Source organism: Hyaena hyaena, unplaced genomic scaffold (genome assembly GCF_003009895.1).
Source record: "Hyaena hyaena isolate Hyena2069 unplaced genomic scaffold, ASM300989v1 scaffold_1636, whole genome shotgun sequence".
In the NCBI taxonomy this organism is placed as follows: domain Eukaryota; kingdom Metazoa; phylum Chordata; class Mammalia; order Carnivora; family Hyaenidae; genus Hyaena; species Hyaena hyaena.
In genome coordinates this window covers 233,675-256,423 of record NW_024082272.1, presented here as the reverse complement: position 1 = coordinate 256,423, position 22,749 = coordinate 233,675, and positions in this window count along the sequence as shown.

Sequence of the window (22,749 nt, the reverse complement as noted above, 5' to 3'; positions counted from 1 at the left end):
AAGTTGCAGCCAGGGCTTGGGTATGTGAGCTGGTCCTGGCCCAGAAGCCTGAAGAAAGTGTGCATAAGATGCATTCTGGTATAGTTTATCTTCCTGATAAATGGAGACACACAAGGAACATTCTCTCTGGCACTAGATGGAGTTCTATGAGACAATGATGCTTGGGGTCATGACAGCCATCTTGCAATCATGAGGTGATAAGTCTGTGGATGAAAGTCAACATACTGAGAATGGTAGAGGGGACAGACAGAAAATACTAGGTTGAGCCACAGCATTAACCCCGGAGTTATCTGCTTTTTACTAAGCATCACCCAGGTGGGACCCTTTCCCTCAGAACCACATAGAGTGCCTGTTCAGAACACTTCTGTTTCTTCCATGCTAACATGCTGGAACCCAGGGCTACTGGGACTTCAAAGAGCTGGACTGGGACCAGGTGAGGCAAGCAAGGCATTTGCCTGAGATGTAAATTTTAAGGAGTGGCAAAAAAGTCAGTAATCAGAATAAACAATATTTTAGTGCAATATTTCAAAAAGTCAAAGCTAATATAAAAAAGATGCAATGAACAAAATACCACGATTTTTATAAAAAGACTAAAGAATTAGTGTCTCCTGCTAGGTCTGCTCTGCTTGTGATTCCACTCAGGGCCCTCTTGATGAATCTCACCTATGTCAATCCACATAATGAAGCGGGGCTCTGGGGTTTTGAGACCTGGGTCCATGGTTGGGCTGTGCCAAAGAATTGCTGATGATTCCAAGCAAGCCCCTTCCCTTTTTTGGACTCTGGTTATCCCATCTGTCCTGCCTGACCTGTCTTCCTCATCCCCATGGCCTGCTGAGGTTACTGTCCCTCTCCTTGGGAGGCTGTGTCTCCTGGGCAATCGACTCCTGGCTATTAATATCTCTACCATCTCTGGCATGATCAGGGTGTTTAATGACTGCCAGCTGTGGCTCTGGCCCCCTCCCTTGGGAGAGATGAGAGCAGTTCTTGTTCCCACAAAGGGGGAGCTGGGAGGAGGCAGGGTCATTGCTCAGGAAAACAGGCCCTGGGCAAGTGGTGGGAACAGAGGAGCTGACTCTGACTCCTCAACCTGCTGGGCCCAAGACTGCCCAATGGAGGTGCCTGAAGATACAGTCTCCCTGTGCCCCTGCCTCTTGGGCCTGCCCAGGCCTCCCCACACTTGCCTGGGCCTCGTCCGTTTTAATCCTGGCTTCAGTAGCCTTGGGGCTTTCCCCAGACATCCCCACAGACATTATGTTCAGCATGTCCCCAACCAGGTCACCATCTCCGCAAACCCCCTCCGCTTCCTCCTCCCTCACCTGGATGAAGGACTGGCAACTTTTCCTCAGCTTGCCCCTGGGGCCCTTCTGAGCAGCCAGGGTGGCCTGCCCCAAATCCACCTCATCCCCTTGGCCTCATTTAAGAAGCCTCCTCTAGGTTCCTGCAGCTAAGGGCCCACCCCAGGCACCTGCTTACTTGGATTTGGGTGTCCCTGGCACCCATCATGCTCCTTGGGACCTAGAGACACCTGTTTAGTCCTTGGAGACAACCTGATGTCTCTTCACCAGGGAAGCTGCTCCCTATTCATTCAGCTGGCACACTGGCCACACTCCTTGTTCAGCCTGTGCCCCAGAGTGGTAGGTTACTGTCCACATGGTGATCTCTGCTGTCGAATTGATGGTGGCCCTCTGCACCAGGATGGAAGGGGCTCCTTGCTCCTTTTTCCAGGAAGTGCCCAGCTGAGTTAACTGGACTTTGCCCTCAGGAACTGGGGTCAGGGCTCAGTCAAGGGACAGGACCTAGTCTGTGCTCAACTCTACAGCTGAGATTGGGACAGGAATCACTGTGTGCCACAGAAGTCAGGGGACTGGGTCTAAGGACCAGGCTCTGGGTCTCCGTAATCCTAGGCTGTCCCTGGTGTCACCTATCCTGTGGCCTCACTACTTCTTCCCTCTTGTATTTCACTCTGAAATGGAGTTGAAGACAGAGGCCTGTGTCACCTGGCCTCCTGTGGAAGGGCCTGAACTCTGTCATGTTTGGGGCCGGATGGCCAACCTTGGTGAAGTCCTTGTACCCAGCAGGTGGCGCTAGAGATGAACTGGACTGGTCTGACAAGTGCCTTGCAAGGCAGAAGAGGGACCGGGGAGGTTGGAGGGAAGAAGGTTAGTGTAGGAGATATCTGCTTGTGGTTGCCCCACTCCACAGACACCTTGGGATGTCTGCCCATGGCATCTACCCGCCCAAGACCGTTTTTCAGCTTCTCTCTGTTCCTGAATGCCCAACACTGGACTTTACACCTACTCTCAGGGCAGGACCTCACCAGTATTCTTCCTTTTTCTGGACCTCTCCATTTTTGCTTCACTTGCCACAGTCCTGGCTGATAAATCTGGTCTCCTCTGGGCTCTCTCCTTTCTTCTGAAGCTATGCCTCACTAACGGTGGGATTTCGGGCACTGTGGTGGATGGGCTGGGTCTAGCTTGGTCTGGTGGTCCTTCCTGGCCTTCCCATACCTCAGGCAGCCTGTGGGATCACTGATTTGGAAGGCAAGGTGCTACATTTTCCTCTACAAATGCCCCACTTCTTGGATCTGTTGGCTCCTCACATTTCTGTTTTCCCTCCTCCCCTTACCCTCTTCCAACAGCTTGAGCTCATCCCTCAGTTCCAGAGGATTCCTTGTTCTCTCAGCCTCCATCCTCTCTGCATCCCCTGGCCCCCAGTCTTCTTTGGGATCTCCCTCCCGTTGCTATCCTCCCCGACCCCAGAGGACACAGCAGGTGGCAGAGGGCTCTGGGCAGCCCCTTCCTCATTAACCATTCATGCCTTAGCCAGGAGCTAAGCCTAGGCATCCGTCAGGTGGAAAAACTAAGGCCCAGAGATACAAGAATCTGCTCAAGATCTATGAGAACATCTGAATTAGAATTGGGACTAAAAGAGTAGGGCTGGGTCTTCTGGACCTTAGTGGTAGACAACATCTCTGGAACCAGTTTAGAGAGGGACTGAGCTGGGGAGGCAGGGAAGGAAATCCGAGAGAGAGAGAGAGAGAGAGAGAGAGAGAAGCATGGCCATCCTGCCTGGTCCCGATTTCTTATCCCCTGTGCCTTGGAGTAGTAGGGATAGGAGGCTCTCGGGGAAGAATAGAACAAGTTCCAGGTGACCCAAGTGCCCATGCCCAGCTCTCCTCACCCCATCAGTGGTCACCACCATTTCCCTGGGCAGAGGAAGGGATGGTGAGTGCTGAGAATGCTCTCTCCAGCAGGCCAGAGTGTGCCTGAAACCAAAGCTAGTGACATTCCTTCCTCTGTCCTACAGCTGACCATGCACAGGGCAGGGATGGCACGCGACTCTAGATGGAGTTTGCCACAGTCAGACCTGCTGGGCCACTGATCCAAGGGTATGTGCCTGGGGCTACCCCTGGGTTCATGGTCACTCTGAGTGTAGCCTGACGACCCCTGACTCAGGCCCCCACAGGCTGCTGGGTTGGTTGGGGCTGTCATTTGGTGATGGGTTCTGGGATGGTACTGAGTAGGACAAGGCTTCGAAGGAGACTTGCAAGCAGATCTGAGGCTTTGCCAGCCTTTTCTAGCTTGTTTTTACCAGTTGGCATCCCTCTCCTGCTCCCAAACAAGACAGGCCCCCTGCAGGTTTGCAGGAAGTGGAAGCCAAGGGGTCAGGCAATGGCTTTGGAGATCTCTTGCTAATTGAAATCATTGACTTTGTCTTATTGCCTGGGTCGTACTGGCTCTGTCACTCATTTTGGTGACATTTGCTCTGTCCTCTATCTATCTCCTCTTAGCTGAATCCTGGGCAGTTCAACATGGGCAGCTCATACCCCATGTGCTGGGAGCCACACCGGTCTCTCTGGATGGCAGTCACAGCAAGGAAATGGCTGTGTTTGCACAGCTCCTGCCATGAGAAACAAAAACTGATATCTCTTTCTGCTACCACTGGCTCATGTTGGAAATAAGCCTGCTGGTATTGGCCAGGCCTCACAATATTCCGTATCAGACCCATATTCTGAACACAGATACCTCATAAGGAAAAGCATATTCCTGCCTTTACAAAAGAGATTTTAGATGAAAGTTCTGTGGGTGATTGTCAAAAGCCTCTTCCTATGGGCCTTGCAGATCCAAGACTTAGATAATAAAGGGGGTTAAGAACACAAGAGTTGCAATTGAGCCTGGCCCCGAGACAAAGAGCTTAATTTAGAGTTAAGGAACAGATAAGGGCAAAACTTAAGTTAATACTTACACCTTCTTCTAACTGGTGATGTATGGCAGTCCCTTCCCTTCCCCTTTCTTCAAACACCCTCCCCTACAGGGGTGGCTGGGATGAGGATAGATAAGAGTAGTAAAACATAACCCAAAAACAAAGGCCGACACATTTAGGGCCTCTGTGGTGTTTATACATTCAGCTTCAAGTCAAAAAGGTGTCCACAAACAAATTAACCAGTTCAAAAACATTAGTGTTCTTGTGAGCCAGACGAAATGACTCTTAGCCCATCTGTACACCTAACCTATGACCTAAACTTAGCGTTATTAACTTAGAACAAATATGTATCCTGTCTTTTACTAAGAACACCGTTAATTCCTTAGGCATAAGATTTACTTAACCTCACTATAATTGGAATAGCTCTGCAAGAATATTTCTGTAAAACCTGCTTCTGTATACTTTCCAAAGCATCTTATCACAAAGAGTTATTAATTGTAAAAGTTCTTTTTTCTGATTTCATGTTATCATTTAACCTATAAATAAAGACACCAAAACTGACAGGAAAGAGATGCCTGCCTGGTGATCAGAAAGAATCTCGGGGCTCTCTCACTCTCTCTCTCGCCAACACCGTCCATCCTTCAGGGACCCCTGGACCTGCTGGAACGGCCTCCGGCACCCATGCACGCCTGTCTGCAGGAATCACTGTGGCCTGCAAAATGCTCCCATTTAACCATTTCTGGGACCATGGGCAGCTCGGACAGCTGTTTAGTACTGATCTAATAGAATTGCTTCCTCTTGGCTTGATCTAGAAGGTCAGGGGACATAATGAGAACCACGTATAACTTCACCACTCTCAGAAGACATGGGATATCACTCAATGAGACATGAGTTGAAGATATTTAGAAGTCTGTGCCTCTCACCTGGAAGTGTAGGATTCCCATCCCAAGCCAGACGGGTGGTGACATCTGGCTTCAGTGATGCTTGTGACCTCCCCTCCTCTGAATGTGGGGAAATGGCCAAAAGTTGAGAGCTGGTCTCCATTTTAGGTCACAAGGGAACATCAACCACCAGGGAAACCAAGCCAATTCAACCCAACATTTATTGTTGCACAGCCTGTTTGCAGTCCTGAGGGGGATCTTCTGACTGAAGCATGGGCAGGAAGCCATGTGGCCACAGGGTGCAGGGTCGACACAGGATGTCATGACCACCAAGCTCTTGTCCAGACAATATATGGGCTCAAGGACTTCTCAGCCATACTCCAGTGTGGCTTCGGTGGGAATGGGGTTGCAGGGATGGTGGCAATAACATAACTAAGAGGATGAAGCTTGTTACAATATATAAAAGGCAGCAGTTAGGAATTTGTGCCTTTGCTTTCTCATATGACAGATCTGAGATCAAGCCCTGTGTGACAAGGCAAGGTACCCCTCTGTGAGACTTGGTTTCCTGACCTGTGAAATAGGGACAGTACTTCCCATCTTGCTGGGTTGATGTGAGGATTAAGGGGCCCATGATGCACATCTCTCAGCCTGATCCTAATCGTTGGCAAACCTGGTGGGCAGCCAAGGGGCACTCCCACTGCCTGTAGAGATGGGAGGGCTGGTGGCCGTCCCAACCATTTCAGCCACCCTGGGACCACTCCACTTCAGCAGGGACTATGCAGATACCAGTGCCCCCCTGAACTAAACTCCCTGTAAAACCACACCTGCCTGAGGCAGAGAAACTCCTCCACCTGGAGGAGTTAGCTGCTCAGAAGACGATGCTGGGGGGGGGGGTGCGATTGCATCTTGGAAGAGAAGTCTTAATGATAATGATGCTTAACTGGAAGAAACTTGACAGGAACGGTGGAACCTCAGACTTTGTTGAGGTGATGGTGGCAGCGGGTGACCTTTAGGTGCAAGATCTTTGTGTCTTCGGCACCGGCCACGTTCCCACAGTCATTGTCCGGGGATGGGCCACTGCCTACGTTGGACGGCGCCCGAGAGCTTTCAGTGCCAAGTCAGATGAGAGCATGTGGGTTTCTTGCCCCTGATTGGTGGACGAGGACTCTGATGGCTGAGCTCCACCCCACATCTTCCCAGGTGGGAACACCCAGCACCCCTACTTGCTGAGAAGCAGCTCCCGCGTCTGTGCACCCTACTCTCCTCAGGAAAGCTCAAGGGCAGAGTTCTTTAGGGGCGTCTGGACAGTGGCCTGGGGACCGGGGCAGCCTCCGAGCCCAGGGCTGGGGCTGGTGTCCCCCTGGCAGGCCTCGGTGCCCGGTGCCACCCAGGGTGGGAGATGCGGAAGGAACTGCCGGTGAGGGCCCATGGGCGCCTGGTGGTCAGACCAGGGAGACTTCGGCCTGGAAGCTGGAGGAACGGCGTGTGCCCAGGCTGACGGGGATCAGAATGGAGACCTGAGTGCTGCACGTGACCCTGGTGCTTCCTCCTGAAGGGTGTTGGTATTTGGGGTCCGAGCCCAAGAAGCCCTGCAGGTGCCAGCGCCGCCACTTCCGCCGCAACTCCACCTGAACCTGGGAAAAGCGAGGAATTCAAGTCCGCTCCTAGGAAGCCTCCTCCGTGGATGACTGGGCTGCTCTGGATTTAGGGTGTTGAGCCAGCCAGTCGGATCCTCTAGGGGAGTCTAAATTGAGAGACCCAGATGCTACCTTGGCTAGTGCACAGTGCACTAGGGACAGGGGTTAAATCAAGGCCTTGGAGGAGGTAGTGGGGGAGGTAGGAGGCAGATAGAAGATCAGCCTCAAGTTTTGAGCTGCACTCTCACCAGAAGGACCAGAGTTCCATGGGCCAGGCCCGTGACATAGCAGGCACCTGGGACCAGCCTTGGGGCCTGAGCCCTTAGGCACCTACTCTTCTTCCTTCAGTCTCCCACCTGGGGAGCCTCCAGTCTGAAAGGAGTGGCACTGCCCTGCCCAGGCTGTAAAAGGGCCTGTCCTGACAGGGAATGGGGAGGAGGCATGACTCCAGCTCCAATGGCCCTCAGTGAGGGCTACAGTCCCCCCTGGGGGTATTTTGGACACTGGTGGGGTTTTGTTTGTTGCAGAGATTGGAGACCTCACCTAGAACATGATGGGAGATATTCTGCAAGTGGAGTCTTCTGCAAGACTTTCAGATGAGCCTCTGCGCCTTTGTGCAGGTGAAACTCTTTTGTAATGACCGGAGCCTAGACTCTGCCTTCATCTCACATCTAAACACAAGACACTTACCCCAGAGCCTTAACATACATGGGGTTTTCCTGAAACGCAACAAAGTAAAGGGAGATGTGCTCTGGGTATGTGCTTTGTCATATGCTGAACATTATTAAGAGCCGTTCAAGGTCTGGAATGTCACATTACCTAAAGCAATGTTGGCTGTTAACCTGCGTCAGTGAAACAATTGCCGTGTGCATCAATCTACATCTATTGCTACCGCATTCCCAGAGTTTAGATTTACAGGTACAACCTTCAAACTGTGTCTTCTATCTATTGTGCCTGAATATGTACATAGTATTTTACTATAAATCACTTTGCTTTTTATGTTCCTTTTACAACCAGAACTTCATTTACAAGAAAAATGAAGTCCCATGTCCTGAATTTCATTTTATAGTAAAGGAGACCTTAGAAAATATTTGCTCTAAAAGGAGGTGTTGGGGATGATGGGATGGTGGGTATATTGGGATTTGGGTAGTTCTCGGGGAGCTTTCATAGAACTCGAAAAAGCAACATAGGTGCCTCCAGTTCGGTCAAATGGTGACTTGTGCTGTGGGGTGTTGGTGTTCAGGATGTGAGTTTAGGGAAATCCCTGCAGTGCAGGCTGTGTTTTCCACCATGAACCTATTAGCCCTGAGGGCTGCCTAGTGAAGGGTGCACAGTGGGGTTCCTAGGGGGGCTGCTTTAATTGGCAGATGCATGGTTTTGCCTGTTCAGGGTCTGGGCACCCCGAGGGGCTAGGACTCGCCTGGATCCCCTTCCCTGGGGGAGGTTTAATTGTTTCTTTGCAACCCTGCCAGTCCCATAGATTTTTCAGGAAACCCAACCCCTGAGTCAAAGTCAATGCCTGCTCAGGCCAGCCCAGCCCAGCCCAGGTCTGAAGGTTCCTAGGTTCTCAAGAAGGGAGCCTGGGGAGAGGAGGTGAAAGGATGTCACCACGTGGGGAAGAGCCTCGGGACTCTGAGTGCTGGGGTGACCTAGTGTGGAGGAGGGGGCCGGGAGGGAAGGGCTGGCGTGGGGAGGGGATGTTTGGGGACTGCAACAACCGCACCTGTGTCTAAAGGCTGAGAACACCTGCACCCGTGTGGCCCGGCCAGAGAACATAGCTTCCCTTCTTTGGGGGTCCCAAGCCCTTCTGTCCACTCCATCATGAGGGTTCTGTGGCCTTACTCCGGTTCCCGGCCCCTCCCCCGCTCCTGTGCCAGCCTCTCAGGAGGCCACGGAGGAGCTCAACATGCCAGGCAAATCCTGCTAGTGGTTCAGGACCCTATTGATCATATCAACAAATACTTAGGTAGCCTTTGTAAGTAGGAGGCACTCTTCTACCCTCTGATTAAACCTCTCCATTTTACATAACTGATTTAACCTTTAAATACATAGTTACATAACTGATTTAACCTTTCCATTTTACAGATGAGTAACTGAGGCAGGGAGTAAGTAGGTAACTAGCCCAAGGTCACATTGCTGGTGAATGGTGCTACTTGTTCACAGGTTCATATGCTCCCTCACCAGCAAACCTCTCGCTCTCCTCTTCTGAAGGGCTCGATGTCTGTTCCCTGGGGAATTTTGCCCTGCTAGATCCTGTTTAGTTGTCTCTGACAGTGCCTGACACACCTTGTTTTGTAGGCCAGCTATTGTGTCTAAATCCTCGCCAGACTTAGAGCTCTCTGCATCTCCAGCCGCCGCATAGTCCGCCGGCAGGTTTGGAGCTGGGTCTCTGGCCCTGAGGTCGGCTTCACCGGAAGTGACACAGGGCAAGGGAGACCAGGCACTGTCCTTGGGTGGGGAGCTGCACTCAGCCACAAGGAGTCTCAACACCACCAGGACTGGGCTGTGAACTATCTTGGGGTGCAGGCCAGTGGACACGGCAGGGGACCCTGTGAAGAGAGGCCACTAGAGGCATGTGGTCAGGGAAGCTTCCTGGAGGAGGCAGCAGGGTCAGGAAGCTGAGAAGGGAGTAATAGCCAAGAAAATGCTAGCGTACCTGGGGGGCTCAGTTGGTTAAGCGTCAGACTCTTGACATCGGCTCAGGTGATGATCGCACAGTTCAAGAGTTTGGGCCCCAAGTTGGGCTCTGTGTTGACAAGTGTGGAACCTGGTTGTGACTCTCTCTCTCTCTCTTTCTCTCTCTCATTCTCTCTCTCTTACTCTTTGTCTGCCCCTCCACCACTCATGCTCGTTCACTCTCTCAAAATAGATAAGTAAACTTAAAAAAAAATTTAAATCAGAAAAAAAATGCTGGCTGTCTGGAGAGCCTGTTGTCTTGGGTTGGGCCTCAGGAGTCTTCTCTGTGTGCCTGAGAGAGAGGCCCCAGAGGCCCCACCACACATGTCCCCAGGCCCACAGAGAAACAGGGTTCTTCTTGGCTGTGTGTGCTCCCTCAACAAGCAAGACAGCCTGGAGACCAGGGTGGGGTTAGTGAGGCAGGGTGGGGGCTTCCGCTGTGCTGTTTTATAGATATGTGTGCACCGAGAGACACACACAGACCAGCACCCCCAGGCACAAAGAACCACAGTCATACATGCAAAGATACACACAAGAATGCTTCCTTAGACATGGGAAGACCAGACACAAGCAAACAGAGGCACAGAGACAGGCAGCTCACAAACACGCACACATAGACATGAGTGGGCACAACGCAGATATTCACACTTGTACATCCACGATCACACACAGATGACACACAGAGACACAGCACACCAGGCAGACATATCCAGGCATGTCCAGGCTTATGCAGACACATGCTCCTGACACACAAAGACACTCAGAGTTAGGCATCGAGCTTGCAGACCCCAGAGGCCCAGGCAGCTCCAGATGGACATGAGCCAGGAGCACACACCTAGATGTGCATGAAAAGGCCCAGAGACTCACCCACACAAGGTCAAGGGCAGACTCACTTGCCCTCATCTGGATCCCAGGTTGCCTTCCCAGTGAAGGATTTTGGTACCCGACAGGCACCCTGTGCCAGCAGTTACCTCACTGGGATCATGAGGGTGGCTCTCCCTCGGGACCTAGGAGGCAGTGCCATGGGGGCCTAGATTTGGGGTCTGTGCAACCCCAGATCCTACTGTTGGGGGTTGCTGAGGATGGTCCACCATATCTCCTGCCTCTCTGACCTGGAGGGTAGGGCACGGCACAGAGGCAGTGGGTGGTCTAGCCACCCCTCACCCAGGTCTCAGGCTTAAGGCCTCAGGTGACAGGACCCTGTCCTTCCTTAAGAGCTGGGGAGGTAAAGGCCATCTGTGAGTCTCCACACACTCACTTCTGGTGCAGGAAGCAGATTCTGGGCACCATGGCCAAGAAAGAGGGATCCAGGAAGGGTTGCATAACTGTCAGTCTCTGAGAGGTGACAGGAGATGGGGGAGCTTGGGACATGTAAAGATGTTCCTGTTCCGAGCAAGACTGTTACACAACTACAAGTTTGGCCTCGGGGAGGTGACCTGGTAGGGAGGCCCAGAGCAGGCACATCCACCCAACTGCTCCAGCCCTACTCTGCCCTCAGTGAGCCTTGAACTCCATACCCTTCCCCAATCCTGAGGGGCAGTCTGCCTAGGCACCTCCCACCGTCCCAGCCTCTCTGCTTCTCCACAGCCTACCCACCCTTCAGAATCTGTCCCAAGGGCTCCTTTCAAAGGAAGGCCTCCGGAATCTCTCCCATTCCTATCTCTGCTGTTGTGTGCGGTGCCTGGGGTAGGGAGGGGTCATTGGAAGTGCTGGCTCCAGGAACTTGGGCAGCCTCCACCCGAGGGTGCCTCTGGCACCACCCGTCAGGCTCTCTTGCTACCAGGCCAGAACTCTCCCACACCCCTGAGTTGGGCCTGCATGTGCTTGGCCTATGAGTCTGACTGTGACTTGTCTCACGAGTTGCACAATGAGCAGGTGGTTCACCTGGCCTGCTGATGGAGGGTTGGGATGAGGAGGGAAGCATGTGTGCCTCGGGGCTTGTGTGTGTGGTGGCACCTCTGGGTGGAGAGCTGGGTGTTGGGGAGAAAAAGCTGGGCCTCAGAACCCCCAGTTTAGTGTGTTCTCCTTGACTCACAGCAGGACCCTTCCAGGCCTGGGGCAGATGATGGGATCAGAGAGGCCCATTAGGACTTCCTGCTTCCTTGCCCCCCAGCTTCCAGCGGCATCTTCTCCGCACCCCCAGCAGCTCCATGGCGCCATTCCCATCTGATACATGCGGGAGGAATGTGCCCTGGATCTGGGCTCATCGGGTGAGGAGAGCAGGGCTTCATGGGGGTGTGTGGGCTCTCCTCCTGCAGGGCCTCGCCTGCCATGTCACTCTCCTGCTGGGCCTCCTCCAGGCACTGCTTGTGCTGCACCTCGGTCAGCCACAGGTAGTGACATTCTTCCTGCTGCAGGATGGTTGCCCGGGTGCCCTGGGGAAGAGACAGGGAGAGGACCCGTCAGCCTCATCCACGGCCTACCCCTCATCCCCAGACTCCAGGAGCATGAGACTCAACAGGGCCTGTCACTTGACTGACCCAAGTTCTAGACAGAACCCCAATCCCAAACCCAGACTAAAACCCAACCCTGACCTGGATTGGACCCAGAGCTCTTGACCGTAGTCCCCAAGGCTGGGTCTGCCTTGAGGGCCCTGTTGTAGCTTCCTGGTGGTTCCAACAGTGCCGCAGCTATAACAGCTTTATCCTTTCTGTGGGTGGCACGGCTCTGGTACCTCTCTGTAGAGCTCAGAGCTGGCCCTCTGGACTCTGCTACCCTTCATCCTGGGTTGGGAGTCCTCAGTGCCTGCCTTGGACTCTGCGGACAAGTAGGGCCCAGCTAGTGCTACCTGGTTATGAAGACCTGGTCCCTGGAGCCAGGCCTGGGAGGAACCCAGGAGTCTGGCTGCATCTTCCAGCCCCTGTCCTCGTTCCAGGAGCCTGTGCTTGCTCTCCTGGGTCACCAGGCTGGAAAGGGACACTGGCCCTCTTTACTCACATGTCACCAGACTTCTTCTTAGCTTCTAAACAATTTAAGCTATATCATATCTAATGAAGGAGGGGAGGGTTCAGGAAATAAAGGAGCTCCTTTGGGTGTCTTCCCATCCCACCAAACCCCCTCTGTCCCTGTCCCTGCCCCTGCCTCTGGGAGGTAGGGAGAAGAGGGATGGGAAAGCCCAAGTCTCTCTCCTCCCCATTCCTTCACCCTGGCCAGGGATCAGGGATGGAGCCAGACTCGTGTGTTGGCATGGGGGGCGGTGGCGGGTGGGCACTGGCATTGGAGCCAACAAGTGAGCATGGGGTGATGGCTGCCCAGGAACAGACAGAAAAAAAAACAGGTCTTGGAGCCACTGGGTGGGCAAGGGCAGGTGAAGGCCTCCATGGAGGAACCACTGAACGGGTAGAAGCTTCTGCTGGTCTCCTTGGCTGCCACCCCTAGGCAACCTTCCATCAGCTTCCTCATCTTTGCTCAGGGAGGAAGAATGCCTTAGTCCCCAGCAGAGCTGTTGGGGAATGTTCAGCAATGCACCTCCTGAATCAAGGATTCTCAGTGTCTCTTCCAACTTGTTCCTCCTGCCCCGGGAAAGGTCCTTACCTCCCTCAGTGCCTTGTAGGCCAAATGGGCCTCCACCACCTCCGTTGCTGACTCAATGTCTGGTTGCAGTGGGGCTGTGGGGGCAAAGCATCTCTTTCCTTAAGCATATCACCATCTGGCCTGGTACCAAGTGTGTGACTTTGACCACTGTTTGAAGTAAAGTGATCCCCTGGAGGGATAAGCATTCCAGGTGCCAGGGAGCTCTCCATTGCTATAGAGGAAGGGGATCTAAGCTGAAGCTGGACAACTCAGTGCCCAAGAGGCTGTGCAGCTGACTGCCTTCTACCTAACCCTCTCTCATCCCTTGTGGAGGCCTTGGTGGAGACTCTCTGTCACAGAGATCCTCACCATCCAACTTTCCCACATGCAGCTAAGCACCACAGCTGGCCTAGCCCAGGTGTGAGGAAAAACATCCTTGTACAGGATGTCTTTCAGACTCCCTGGCACCTAGACTCGCTCACTCATGTGCCATGGCCCCAGTGGGTTCCATCTTGGACCGCTAACTTTATCAGCTAACTGGGGTAACGACATTAGCTGGTTAAGTCATTGAAAACTTGGCATATGGAGAGTAACACGGATCCATATATGGATATATGGATTTCTGTATAACTGTTTAAAAGAAAATACATGAGAGTTGAAGGAAATGTGCCATAGTCCCTCTTTGGGGTCCCATCCTTCCCTTCTTGCCCCAAAGCATTACTGAGACTGAAACGCTCAAGATGCTCTGTCTTAAGTGATCTGTTGTGCATTTATGCTGTTCAGGCATGGGAAGAGGGGTGGCCAAAGGTGGCCTCTGGAAGAAGAACCTGGGGATTGGCTTGTGTCCCACTACTGGTCTGTCTTGCTTGCCTGAAGCATACTTCTCCCCGAAGTGCCCTCCCAGCCCCACTTCCCTCCAGCAACAGGTTTGTTCTGCTTTCTGCCCATTCTCCCCTCCCCTCCCCTCACCACATGAACGCAGGTTGGATGGTGGTAGACGTTTCTTGTTGCCGCCTTTCCACCATCCTTTACCCTCCACTGGTGCCAAGTCCTCATCTCTATCGGGGAAACCACCTCCTTCCCCACTCCTAGTTCTTGGGGTTCTGATGAACCCTTTTCTAAGAAATCAACATGTGATCAGACTTGAGCCCATCAGAACATTCCTGACCTTAGTGCCTGGCACACCGCCCAAGTCAGGCTGCTCAGAGCCAGCAGGCTCATCCCTGGGACTTTGGATTGAGTGATTAGACAAGTGGATTTGTCTTTCCCACTAGACTGGAAACCTCAAGGAGTGCAGGGGCTGGAACTACTGTCACTATCTTGTTGCTTCTTGTGTTGTTGTGGAACACAATGACGAAAGCCACACAGGTAAAAGCTGAATAAGGAGATGGAGAAAAACTGGATCCTCTTGACTTTGTCTAAGTCCCTGGATGCAGCCATGCCTAAAAGTAGCCTTGCTTCCTAGCAACATGAGTCAGTGTCTTTCTTTATTTCTTGAATCAGTTGAGTTTTCTATCCCTGTAACTAAAAGAGTCCAGACTAGTGCTCTGAGGACAGGACAATGGATGCCTTCATTTGATGGGTCTTCTTAAGCCAGAGCTGTGGCCATGCTGTTTACCAAGAGAGAATACTTTTTCAAAACCGCCGAGGGCATCACAGGGTTCCTAGTAGCTTCTGATGGTGGAAGCCTTGGGTCAACTTCTCTAGCCGGCTCTGCCCACACTCCCAGCAGCACAGCCACAAAGCCTTTCCTGAGAGGCAGTTTGCAGGGGGAAGGGCAGGAGGCACTAGGATAACCTAGGAGCCTGGGGTATCTCTGAATAAAGTGAGGGTAGTCTGGAAGATGAGCCCCGTCTCTACCACAGCTTGGTTGAGTGCTAGACTCCATCTGCAGAAGGGTAGAGGAAAGAGAGACCCAAAGAGGGATCTCGGGTCACCTAGCAAATGCACATTCCTAGATAGGAGCTACATCTCTGGTCACAAGTCTGGACTGTATCAATCCCTCTTCATGGCTTAGCTTTCAGCCATTTGGTCTACCACTGCCCTTTGGAGGACAGGGCCAGGGCAACTCCCTGTAGTCCTTATCATTGAAGAATTCAGGCACACTTTGAACTTCCTCTTCCACTTATTTCCCTATGCTAAACATCCTCATTATCCCTCTGGACTCCAGACACACAAAGTTGGAAAATTCCCAGCCAGATATAGCCAAGCCTACTGATTCTAGGAAAGGGTTACAGGATGGAATATAGATGGGGTGTGGGCTTCATAGAGAATTAGTAGAGGTGGGTTTTTGAAGATGTGAGTCTGACAGTTAGCGGTGGAGTAAGAACATTCCCGAAAGTAGGAGCAGCACGTACAGAAGTTTGAAGATATGAAAATGACTAATACATGCAAGGTTGCAAAAGCCTGGGGTGACTGTAGCAAGGGGTCCTGAGGCATCAGGAGACAAGTTGTGGGATACGGGCAGGGGCCAGTCCTCATCAGTACCTGCCTGGTTCAGTGTACTAGGTTTCAGCCCCACCACCTGCAACCCAAGGTCCCCCAAGGCCTAGCAGTCAAAGCCCACTCTTCAAAACTGGCATTCAAGTCCCTCCTTATTTCTATGACTGGATACCTTTCCCAACTTGTCTCCTGATGCCCCACGTGGAGAGGAGAAAGCAGGGCTTTCTCTCAATCCTTCACCCATTCCTGTGCTGGGCTGTGTTCCACGTGGGCTTAAAGTCACCTGACCCTGTGGGTGGGTTGAGGTGAGTTTCAGGCCCTACTGAGTCCCCAGTACCTTTTCTATCACAGGATTCCTGAGGCCAGAGGAGGAGACCTAGGCCAGAGTGAGCAAGTCTGTAGTCTGCCTTCAATCAGGTCCTCTTGTGTCCCCTGCCATGGTACTGGCTGGATGTGGGAGGTGATAACTAGAAGCTGGCAGGAGAACCCCAAGTCTCCGGTTGGGGGCAGGTATTAGCCAAGTCTCGTTAAGTCCGCCTGCTTACTTGGGTCCCTTCCTCTCTATTCTCACTGTGAGTCCTTTCTCCTGCATGTGGGGCTCCCTGAAATCTGGGGTAGGGTGTAGATGCTGGGAGCTGTGGCTATTAGATGCTGGGGGCTTTGAAAGATGGAGTAGAGGGCTGACTCAGCTTTTGTGGGTGCCATACCCACCCCTCAAGGGAAGCTTGAGCCCACAGCTCCCGTCTGGGAATCAGAACCCCCAGCCTCATCTGGGGACAGAGAACTGTGGTGGGAGAAGCCAAAGGAGGCAGAAGCAGCATGGTGGAGAAGTGGGAGTCCCTCTGAGGGCCAGCTGGTTTCTGAGAGGGGTGACAAATGCAGCAGGCTAGAGTAGGTAAGATGGGAGAAAGCACTTACTGCCTGCAAATTACCAAGCCCTAGGAGCCAGAATGAATAATTTGTGTTTCCCAGGCTTGCTGAGGAGGGCCCTTTTCCCTGGCCAGGTTGCAGGGAGCTGGGGAACGGGGGATAAAGAGCCACAGGGGTCTCATTTACCCTTCTGCCATCACCAGCTCATATCCCATGATTTATTAAGTTGAAAAACAAGCTCTTCCTGCACAATCTGTCATCAGAAGAGGGGAAGAGGTCACCAACTGACTCTGGAAGTCTCGCAGCCTCATGGCTGCACTCGGCCCTCTGCACAGGGCCCCGACACCAACATCACCGCAGAACACAGCGTGTGTAAACTAGGTTCTCTTTCTGCAGGAGGCAGAGGATTTAAACCTGAGTCCCTGCTGCTCTTGCCTCACTGGCCATTGCCACGGTGAGTGACCTTTGCAAAGAAACCCCGAGAGGCTTCATGCCCCTTAGTAGGGGCCCAACTTAACCCCAGGCTGAAATCTGGGACCACCCTGCGATATGGAAAGTTCTTTCTTGCCCCAAGGCCAAACCTGCATCCCTGTCTCCCACTGTCCTTACCCCTGCAACACCCCACACACCACTCAGAGTTCAGCCTCTCCCAGGAGGAGAAATGGTTGGCAAAATTTGGATAGTTAGAGGGGAGGCTTCAGATTATCAGCAAAATGATATAAAAATAGACGGAGGGAGTGGCGCCTGGGTGGCTCAGTCAGTTGAGTGTTCAACTCTTGATTTCGGCTCAGTTGGCGATCCCAGGGTCCTGAGATTGAGCCTCACATCAGGCTCTGAGCTGAGCGGGGAGCTTGCTTAAGATTCTCTCTCCCTCTGCCCTTCTCCCCCACTTGCTCTCTCTCTGTCTAAAATAAAAAAAAAATTTAAAAATTGGGGCGCCTGGTGGTTCAGTCAGTTAAGCGTCCAACTTAGGCTCAGGTCATGATCTCACAGCTTGTTAGTTCAAGCCCCATGCCGGGCTCTGTGCTGACAGCTCAGAGCCTGGATCTTGCTTTGGATTTTGTTTCTTCCTCTCTTCTCTCTGCCCCTCCCCTACTCGCACTCTGTCTCTCTCAAAAGTAAATAAACATTGAAAAAATTTTTAAGTAAATAAATAATTAAAAAAAAAATTTTAAATACAGGGAGGAAGAAATCAGACTGCACCATGGGGTGAGGAATGCCTGACTCGAGACCTCCCTTCTGGTAGGCTCGGGATGGGACCTTCAGAAAGGCCTGGACTCTGCAGCACATCAAGGCTGTGGCGAGGCCGGGGTCCTTTCACGTGGTTGGACAATAAGTGCTGACCTTTCTTGGTAGTTCCTTAGTGCCATTTATGTGTGGCCCTGGACACAGCCTTGGGAGTGGACAGTGTGGTCATTTGTCCCCATTTTACAGATGCAGTGGGAAGACTTGCCCAAGGTCCCACAGCCAGGAAGGGGCTGGCCGTCTGATTCTGGACCCTGTGGACCTAACGGGCTCTGCCACCTCACCAAGGGAGACTGTAGCATGCTGCAGGCTGCCCCGGACCTCTGGAGGTATTTTTAAAGTCATAAAATGTACAAATCCAAAGTGACATCCCAGGGAATTGTCACACACGTGTATACCCATGTAAGTACTGCCCAGATCAAGCTATTCCACATTCACTGTTACCCCAGGGTCTCCCTCGAGCCCCTTCCCAATAGGATGCAGCCTGATTTCAACTTCTTGCAGTGCCCTCTGCAAGGCTTGGGAGAATGTTTCTCCTCTTTTCTGTGACTCCTGGATCCTATGATTTACCTTTCCTACCTGTGCGCCACTGCCCTTTTCTCCTCATCCTCCCTCTCCCCTCTGCCCCCACTACACCCTCTCCATCACTTTACCGGTTCAAACACAAAAGCCAGAACAAAGGGCACAGCTTGGGAAGCTGGTTTGGGGTCCTGCGTGCCTTTGACCATGCTGCCTTCTCTCTAGGTCCTCAGTTTCCTCCTGTGACTCTTTGTTGTCCCATTATTTCAATAGGGGAAAGGCTGGACTCGGGGTGGTGTGTGTGGGGTACAGGGATAAAGACAGTGAGGGAGACACAGGGATGCAGGTTTGAGCTTGGGGCAAGAACGAACTTTCCATATTGCAGGGTGGTCCCAGGACAAGGGCTCTCATTAGAATACAAGCAAAGATTTCTGCCTGGATTTAAGCAGGGCCCCATCTAAGAGCCCTTCTTGTGAGGGGTACTTAGGACATGAAGACTCTCGGGGTTTCTTTGCAGAGGCTCACCGTGGCAATGGGCAGCGAGGCAGGAGCAGCAGGGACTCAGGTTTAAATCCTCTGCCTCCTGCAGAAAGAGAACCTAGTTTACACATGCTGTGTCCAGGGGTGATGTTGGTGTCGGGGCCCCATGCAGAGGGCTGAGAGCAGCCATGAGGCTGTAAGACTTCCAGAGTCAGTTGGTGACCTCTTCCCCTCTTCTGATGACAGATTGTGCAGGAAGAGCTTGTTTTTCAGAAAGCAGCGGAGGACTTCCTGAGAGATACGGATCCTCACATCATGAGCCCCAAGAAAAGGGCTGTAGATAAACACTGGGCCATGTCCCAGAGAAGGGCATGATGTCCATCCACCCAACCAGTTCGTTGTACAGGCTCCTTCCAACCCAGTCAGGAATGCTCCTTCCCATCAGACCCGAACCCCCGATAATATCACCATGCATCTTGGGGTGCTTGACTAAACGCTGTCTGGAGATATTTGAACACAAGATATTAAGGAATGCCTGTTCATTATGTTAGGGACTGTGGTGGTATTATAGTTAGAGGGGCAAATGTCCTTTGGTTTTAGAGATGCATCTTAAGATAATTTGCAGTACAAGGTCATCATGTCTATAATTTACTTTAAAATACTTCAGCCAGAAAATAGAAATGTTGCAAATGTTAATTCTCATGGGTTATCAGTTTTCAAACCTAGGGATGGGGAGGACCGGCACTGGGAGTTCCTATCCCACCATTTTGCTGACAACACTCCAAGCAATGGGTATTTCCATGCTCATAGTAGTATTCTCTTTTTTAAAATATATTTGAATATTTTCACAATAAGGTTAGATTAAAAAGCCTTATGATGTGGTGAAGAGATTAAACTGTGTTTCTCTTACTTCTGAAATACATCCAAGGTGTGTGAGAGACTTTGCGCATATTATATATTTGTGGTGGGGAGGGCAGAGTGTGGGAGGTTGAGTAGCAAAAGCAGGGGGAAGGGGCCAGGGCTTCATCTAGTCCCCTGGCCCCATTCCTGCATCCACGGTGGAGGGGCCACACTGAAGGGTCCCTGTAAGTGGCAGGCTAGCCCAGGCTGGGCTGCCACAGAGGCTGCCCACCCTGTGAGGAGGCCCATTGTGTACCAGCCAGCCCTCCCTGAGACGACTCATCACCTATTTGGGCCTGGAGTCTCAGCCCCACACTGTCTGGCTCACCTTGTGGGGACACTCCTGTCCCCAGAGCTGCTAAGCTGGGGAATGAAGAGAAGAAACGGCCCATTACAGTGCAATGGCACTCAGTCCTTCAGGGGTTCTAGCAGTCCTGACTGGAGGACAAAGCCCCTTTCAGAGTCCTGAGGCTCAGAGGGAAAAGTATGCCCCAGTTGCGCTGTAGAGCTGGCCTCCAACCCAGCCTCTCTTCCCATTTCTCCCACACTGGGACCAAAGTTCCTACCTTCCCTTTTGTGATGAGGAAACTGAGGCCCTTGCACAGAGATCAAGCTTGTTCTCAAGGTCAACTGACCATTGCCACAGAGTAGGTCAAGGACCAGGTCTCGTGTGCTCTGGAAGGCTGACTTAGAACACCAGGATGGGAGGTGGGAAACTTCGAGGGGGAGGTCACTCTTCCAGCACAGTGTCCCAGGAGCCCTGGGCGGGCCTGAGGTTGTCACTTTGCTCAAGGAGGAGGCCCTGACCCCACTGCAGCCATGTTTCCTAAAGCCCACAGGGTGGTCCGCTGGGGGCCAGGAGAGCCTGGCCAGCTGTGGACAGCCTCTGGAGAGGCTGGAAGCAAATGGCCAGGGCAAGATGCCTGCGGCACACTAAGCCCTTCAGGAGCCGGTGGCCAGCAACTGCCTCAGAGAGGAGTTAGAGGAGCCAGACCTTCTGCAAATCCCTGGGCCATCTCAGCCTCGGAGGTGGGGGGGAACTGGGAGCTTCTTCCTCCTTCTGGGGTCAGGCCCACTGGTCCAACAGAGTCCCCTTATAGTCTCTGGTGGAAGGTTGGCCCATTTGGCCAAGCTCTTTGGGGCACTGTCTTGCCCCCTCCAGGGAGGCTTCCCTGACTGCATCTCTCAGCTACTCTTGCCTCAGTTCTGGGAGATCTTCCTCACACCCCCAGGGGCCTTCCACCTGAGTCACTGGCTCTGCTCTCCCTGACCAGCCTGAGAATCCTCCCAGGGAAGGACCTGGGTCAGCTCTTCCTCTAACATCCCTCCCCTTGTCCCTGGGCTGGGTATTGCCCTGGGCAGTTCTGCTACCAGTGAGGAGCCCTGTGCCTGCTGTCCAGGGGGGTAGGGACAGTAGAGGCCTGCCTGACAGGTGGCTTTGGGGCAGACTTCCTCTTCTGAGACACTAGAGGTTTTCTTTCTTTTTTTTTTTTTTTTTTGCTTCTCTGTCAGAGATTTTCCCCTTCGCTGACTGAGGTCAGGGCACCATAAATAGGAGTGATAAGGCCTTGGGTCTTTAAACTGAACTTTGCAGCTGCCATTTTATGACTCTGATAACATCAGCCCCCTCAACCCTGAGTCTGGCTGGAGCAGGACTGTCTGGTGTCCAATCAGTGGAGGAGCAAGTGGTGGCTGGTGGGGAGGAGTGTGAAATGGAGAAGGATGTGAGGAGCCCTTCATTCCAGGCTGCCCTCCATTAGTCCTGGGTGAGTCCCTTCTCTTCCCCCTTCGGGCCCAGCCCTGCACTGGGCTGTGGGTGACAGCAAGATGACGAACCACAACCCTTGATCCCATGGCGTGGTCAGAAGAGCCCAGGCTGGGAGGTGGGTAAGACTGAGAAGTGGGATCAGAGTGGAGAGGGCTGAGTGGGCTGGAGCAATCAAGGAAGGATGTCTGGAAGAGGTGATAGAGTAGGGTGTTAAGTGAATAAAATGTGGCAGGACAGGGAGCGGTAGGCATTGGAGGAGCCAGGCTTAGACTGCCTCAGGAGGTTGGGGGAGATGGATAGATATGGCCTAGCACAACAGGAGGCCCTGCTGGAAGCATTCCACCCCTGGCTGAGAAGCCTCCAAGGATGGGGAGTCAGGTACCAGTGGTGGTCACAAGACCCTGGATCATCCAAGGAGAATGTGAGTGGTGGGAGCCCTGTTGGGAGACCCTAGAGGGCTGTTGGTGAGGCCTGGAAACTCCGGGACACGGAGGGGCTCTCAGTGGTGCCAGGGCTGTGGAGCTGTGGCCTCAGGGCCAGAAGCAGGTGAGGCTTTGAGTGCTCAGGAGGTGGGAGGAGGGGAGGCACCTAACAATTGTTACTAAGTTCTGCTCCCAGGACAGGCAATCAGCTTCTCACCCCCAGAATGTACAAGACATTAGCTAGATGGAAACAGAGATTCCTGCTTTGGTGGAGGTGATGGTAAGGGAGGTAATTACAGGCTAGAAGAGGGTAGGTGATCAATATATTCTACCCGCCAACAGCCAACCTCGAGCTGGTGCCGAACCTGGGGCCCATTTGGGTTTTAGGCTCTGACTAAGCAGCAAGCCCAGATTCTTCACGTCCGGGGGCAGGGAAAGAGAGAAAATCAACCCCAGTCCTGGTCTGATGGGGGGTGGTGGGAACTGGTATCCTTGTGATTTATTTTGCCCATCTGTAAAATGGACTTAGGTGTATTCAATGAGTCTTGAGGTCTTCCCCGATCTTCGAGGGAGATGATCTATGCGTTTCCTGTCCTGCCGGTGAGCCACCCACAGCCACACACAAGGGCACAGCCACACATCGGAGGCACAAGCGTCCCTGGGTGAGGAGGAAGCAGGAGTGGAAGAGAACGCGATGCCTCACGGCTGTTTGCACTTTGCTCAGCTTTCCCCACACACACGTCTGGCCCTTACTGATAAACACCACCCTCAACCCCTCACTGCCCACCTCCTTCCCCCTTGACCTCTTACCTGTCAGCTCTGCTCTGTGGGGCGGCACCGGAAGGGCCTGCCAGACAGCTGCCTTATCCCCAAAGCCCCTTCCCAGCGCTGAGTCTGCTGCTGAGACGTCTCTCCTACACGTAACACACAATGGCCCGCAGACACCTCCTGACGTGCGCAGCTCACAGCGACGACCCTCACAGCCTCCCTCCCTCCCACCCAGTCTACCAGGCCTTCCATTTCAATGGGCCACAGTCCCCAACCTTGCACCCACTGACTTACTCTCCCCACGTACAACGCAGCCACCACACCGATGGCAAGCTTTGGGAGCACGCTGTCTCCTGGCGCCCCTCCACCAGGGTCTCGGATCACCGCACCGAGATCCCGTCCCTTGGATCTAGATCCAGTCCAAG